The sequence below is a fragment of the Dermacentor andersoni genome, chromosome 1 (assembly GCF_023375885.2).
Source record: "Dermacentor andersoni chromosome 1, qqDerAnde1_hic_scaffold, whole genome shotgun sequence".
Taxonomy (NCBI): domain Eukaryota; kingdom Metazoa; phylum Arthropoda; class Arachnida; order Ixodida; family Ixodidae; genus Dermacentor; species Dermacentor andersoni.
This window is the reverse complement of record NC_092814.1, coordinates 338,599,427-338,605,159: the sequence shown is the minus strand read 5'-3', so window position 1 is coordinate 338,605,159 and position 5,733 is coordinate 338,599,427. Positions and strand designations below refer to the sequence as shown.

Here is a 5,733-nt window from a genome sequence, read left to right as displayed (position 1 = left end):
CTCATATTTGTAGTTTTATGTTAGTGCGTATATTTGCCAAGCAGAAATGAGTTGATTGCAAAGTTGTACCTTCCAGTGAGCTGCATATGAACCCAAGTTTATCCTGTCTTGGCTATTGTAATGTGCATACAACAATTTTAAGTATATACAGCTGTAGTTGGCTTAGTCGCTGCAGCATATTTTGTAAAAGTAGAAGGCCATTTATTATTTTGCAGCTTCCATGCAGAAATACCTTTTTTCTTGTACCAAGAAATGCTGACAGTATTGAATGAAATGAAGTGTGGTATATTTTTCTACTAGCTTAATAAAGGAAATTTCGTCTGCCGTGTATCAGAGATTAGTTTACCTTCTTGTACTAAACAATGCATTAAGTCCTCGGCTACTGCTGTTGTCCTGTGTATTTTTATAATTTTGATATGTATTTTATTTTAGGTATTCAAGAAATGGCAACAGCCAGAAGTCACCATCTTATCCAGCACGTTATGGGTGAGACAAATTGTAGCAGGCACTTTTGCAATTCTCATTAGCATATGATGCTATCTGTTGTAATTTTTGTGTGCACTTTCCTGTCTTTATGCATTTTAGTATTATTGTGCAAAGGGTAATAGTTTTACATTGAGACAGAGTAATCGCCCAAAGGGGAGACATGGCTGGAGAAGACAACACACACAAGCCTCCTTTGTCCGTATCTCTATGTTGCGCAGTTACTCTGTCGTTATCTACCAACAAGCCCAAATTCCTCATCAGCTACATTTACTAATGATCTGTTATTACAATTTCATTGACATAACATTGAAAGTACAGAGGTACACAGGAAGACAGAGACTTGACGTGATGAAGAGCCGTAGAACAAGGAGCATCGCTGGAGCCAATGTTTCGACAAAGAGATTTTTCTCAAAACGTTGGGTCCAGTGAATTTTCTTGTTCTATCACTATTTACGGTTAAAAGAAAGCAGTATTGCTCTTGCTCAAGTATTATGCATTATAGAATAGAAATTAGCAGGGTGAAATATCAGGAATGTCAAAATTCTTGTATATTCCAACGCTAGAGTGAAAGCCAGAAAAACTAGATGTAGAGAACCACATTGTTATTTTTCACTACCCAGTTTGGCCAGCTTCATTCCGAGCTTGCACTTTGTTGCACTGGACCACTGGAATTCGTTAATTGAATTAGCTTGGTGATTTACTTATGTTAAGAGATTTTGTACTTGTATTAATGCAGCTTACATAATGCATGTAAAGAAATATACAATAACATTTTAAGGTGGCAGGCTTGCAGTTGACTAGCAGATCACTTGATGGTATGAGCTCAGGTTTCAACCGAGCTTCCATGCACAAATCAGTTGCACATTTTTTTATTCATTGTTTGGATTTTCATAAACTTAAAGGGACACTAAAGTGAAAAATGATTTCTTCTGCATCACTAAATTACCATTCTACAACACCAAGAACACCACTCTTACAACGATAAGACGTTTGGCAAGCCACGAAAAGCGCAGGAACTAAATACGGGTGTAGACGCCTACTTAAGTTCCCGCACCTGGGGGCTGTGATGTCTTGGATTTTGATGGCATCTTCTAGGGCCTACTAATTATATATAGCGGTACAGATTGACTACATTGTGTTCTAAAGGAACCAAATAACAAACATGGGAAGTTTCGGGAACCTTTATTCAGCCAACACAGCCCAAAGGCGAAAACATACTTTAGAATCCCTGACGTCACGCTGACGTACCGGCGCTGGAGTTTCGGCACGAAATTCAAATACTGATACTTGGGCCTTCATTTTCTCATCTAATAATCAAACTATTTTTTTGAAATGACTGCTTGCAGGGTTCTTAAACAATGCTTCATTAGTCTAAATTGATTTATTGTTTCACTTTAATGTCCCTTTAAGTACCGTTTCTTTTTTGGCGGGGTTCTAGTTGGTGTAGTAGGACCTAACTGTTTGCCTTTATTTGTATTGGTAGCCATGTTACACAGACAGCTAAATTTTTATTGTAAATCGTGACGTGGTAGAACTAAGAACATTTGTGCAAATTTGTTGCAGGTACACTCTGGCGGCTCCTACCCCTGCGTCCTACCACCACCCTGTCCCGACTACGTCCACTAGGGAGTTGGAAGCCTTTGGCGGCTTCTGCCACTGCATCCTGCCACCACCATGTCCCGACCACGTCCACTAGGGAGTTGGCAGCCTTAGTGATGATGCCAAGCAGGCTGACAGCAGACAGAAATATTCAGGTAAATACCTGTAATTAAGCGGCGTCTTTTTGAGTGAAGTGGCTTGTAGCCACTCAGCAATGAAAGAAGTAACTTCGAAGCAGTTTAGACTCCCTTCTGTCTGTGCAGGGATGCTCAAGTCTATGCATTTTGTCTTAGCTTCCAAGAGGCTGTGTGTATTAGACGAAACGCGATGCAAATTTTGAAACTACAAGAGACCAATGTAAAATTGTTTTCTTGCGTAACACAAAAACTACTTTGATAAAGCTTTACCAATTTAAAAACAATACAGTGTACTCTCATACATGGTATTTGGCATAAATTTACTGGGGCTGCCTCAATGGTAAGTAGGCCGATAAACGTACACCAAAACTGACTTCTTTTCCAAGTTCATCCTCCTCTCTCTGCTCTGCTGCATATTTTATCTTTCTGAAACCAGTTCTTGCACACAGCAAAAGTCCTAAACACATGGATTACATAAATTTACTGCTTTTGCTGTAGGTCACTTTTGTGAAAATAAAGTTAATAAGCCATTTGGTCCATTTTTAATCGGCCATAATAATGTGAGCAGTGGCTAATAGGCAGTTAAGTTTTTGGTGTAAGGCCTCTCTTCATTGTCGTTAAAAATTTGGCCCTCTTAACGAAGGAACCAATTTTTTTGGCTATGCCATTTTATGATGCATATTTGGCGCGTTACACAAAATGTGGCATAGTGACAAATGGCAAATGCGCCAGTAAAATGGCAAATGCGCCAATTTTACTGGCAAATGCGCCAGTAAAATTTTTTTTGCTTTAAGTATTGTGTGAAATTGAGATTTGTTCTATATTGAAGGGCCCCCAGTTTTCAAAAAGAAATTCCAAGTGGTCATATGCCAGGTTGGAACAGCTGGCATGGAATAGCCTACTGACACAAATAGGGAGGGTCGTGTACACTTGATTTTATGTTAAGATACTATTATTGATCTAGAAAAGACAAAATGAAGGATTTCATTCTACAAGCAGCTTTTCACATTCATTTACATTTTAGCACATTTATATACCTTGAGTCTGGTGACTTGTGTCGGTTTTACTCATCTGCTATGTGCAGATGGTAAACTTCAGATTTGCCCTATGGTGCAGAATATTTTGGTGCTTATATATTTCGATCTGTGTTTTTCAGGTTGCCTTGAAATTTTACCCAAGCCATGCCACATACTCGGGCCAGGCCTCTTGCAAACTACGTATAACCAGGCTCAACGCATCACTGTCGAGTGAGTCCGGAGATCAAGGAAACCTGCTGTGCAACCATCGCGCAACACTTGGTGACCCCTCTACGTGTTCCATCTATCCAAACAGCATCACCAGCTGTTTCTTATCTGATCGATCACTTATCGAACCATGGATGAATGTTGGGGTGGAGTGATTTGAACAGACATTCTATTTGTCTCTTCAAATTCTTTGCAAATGTTTCTATTATTATAATTCATATGTTTCTTTAGTACCTAGTTTTTAATAGTTCCTTTCTCGTAGAGTTCTGACCATCAACTCCTGCTATTATAATGTATACCTGTCTTTATGCCCCGTTTCTCATAGTTCTTTTGTACTTGTGGATGTAATTGATAGGTTCTTAATACTTGTTGTACAGAAGGCTAAAATGCAAACTTACGGTATTTTTCCTTCCTTTGATAACCTACAGCACTGCAATGTGTTCAAGAAATTTAACATAAGACGGGCTCTGGTGCAGGATAAACTTAAGAGCAATATAGAGTACTTATTTCAAGCACCCGTCATTTTTGAAAAACTAAAGGATATAAGGGCACAAGAAAGAAAATATTAAACTAGAGAAACATGGGTTCCACTCATAAGTCTGGTAATAATGTGACTTTTTTTCGCTGCAAAGATACCAGTGGTACTCACATACAAGGTTTGAGACATAAAAGCTATGATACCCTTGGCATTTCTCAGTGTTTATTTGCCACACTGACGAATGTCAAAGGCAGCATAGGTTTCATGCACTCATTGGTTGTATTACACCTTTTGAGTATTGCATTTCTCAAGCACACAGGTTTACAGCAGTGCTTTAAATAGCAGATGTATTTCCTAATTTTTAGAATTTGTTAATGCAAGATTAACGCTACAGATCATGTATAAATAATTTTACGGACTATATGTCCATGGATGCATGCTTCTTCTGATGACGAAGCAGTGCCATGTGGTCGGGGGATGAATGTCTTTATTTCAGATTTAAACTTTGGCTTCCAGGTCTGGGTTAGTCTCCTACACTGAGTATTCTAGGTCAGAGCCCATTTACTAGAGGAAAGTGAATTAAACTAGGAATTGTAAACACCAAAAGATCTTGTTCGGGACAATAATGTGACAATCAGCAAGGTTCTTTGTGCATTCATTTCCAAATTTGTGAGATTATATTTTGACTGGTTTCACTAACGCGAGAACAAATATTTGTTTGTTCTCACACTAGAGTTGGCTGCCCCCATTGCCACACAACCCCTTTACAGGCTAGAAATTCAGTGTATTAATAGGCTGTTTTTTGGCTTTGCGCACTTAGTGTTAAGGGATCCAAACGATGACATACAACAGAATGCAGAAAAATGACTAAGGAATACAAGCAGGGCGTGGGGCTTTTTAGGCAGATGCGTGCATGTGCTGTTTATAAAACTCCCTATGGTATGCCTGAAGGCATTTTCTAACCCTTTTGTGGAAACACTAACACCCACTTATTAAGGGGAAATGCTTCTCGAAACAACTTTTTTTAATTATTTGTACTAGAGGTTTGAATATACTGCCATTCATAGGGAGTTTTATGTAGATTTGAGTTGTCATTGGTTTTTGTATAGCTGGTGTTTTTTAGTTATGTCCTACATAGTGGCAAAATATTTTTATGTGCACTTTCTTGTTAATATTTCCAAATTATTTTTTCAGGCTACAATTTTTGGTAATAATGGTATTAATTGCAGAAAGGGCTACTACATGGCATTTAATAAAAAAGGTATTGGTCTGTAGATTTTGTGTCTTCAGCATTTGTTCTGTTCCACAGCTGTTTCTTGGAATCTGAAATGATGTACCCATCTCTTTGTTAGCGATAAACAGGGAAATCTGTCAGTATGTTTTGTTTAAAATGGAGCTGATCAACCCAATAGTTTGGCTATTTGCTAATTATAAATTACAGCAATAATAGTACAGGACCATAAAAACAGATTGATGCTGAATAACAGCTGTGCCCAGCTACATCCACACAGCTGTGCCACACAATGTGCAGGTGTTCAGAAGAGCCAAATGCCCCAGAGAGAAAGCAAGAGTAACTTATTGTTTGTCATCTTGTAAAAGCAGATTATGCGCCAGATGTAATTTATGCTCGGTAAATACATAAATCAGTCATGTGAGGTGTCTCACCTCAGGTTGCAAGTTCGAACTTCTTGTAATCTTGCTTGTTTTTATTTTGTTTCCTTTGTGAGCATGAGTGGCTTAGTTGCCTTGGCACCTATTGTCAAAACTGTTTCTTCACTGGGAATCGCAA

General features: G+C 38.5%; 1 long non-coding RNA gene across 1 annotated transcript; it reads left to right on the top strand.

Annotated features, from left to right (window-relative positions):
• Window positions 1–413: 413 nt before the first annotated feature.
• LOC126516431 (uncharacterized) lies at window positions 414–5,153 on the top strand. Its single transcript, XR_011892316.1, has 3 exons — window positions 414–486; window positions 2,050–2,240; window positions 3,379–5,153. It is a non-coding gene; the product is annotated as an uncharacterized lncRNA (long non-coding RNA).
• The last annotated feature ends 580 nt before the right edge of the window (window positions 5,154–5,733 follow it).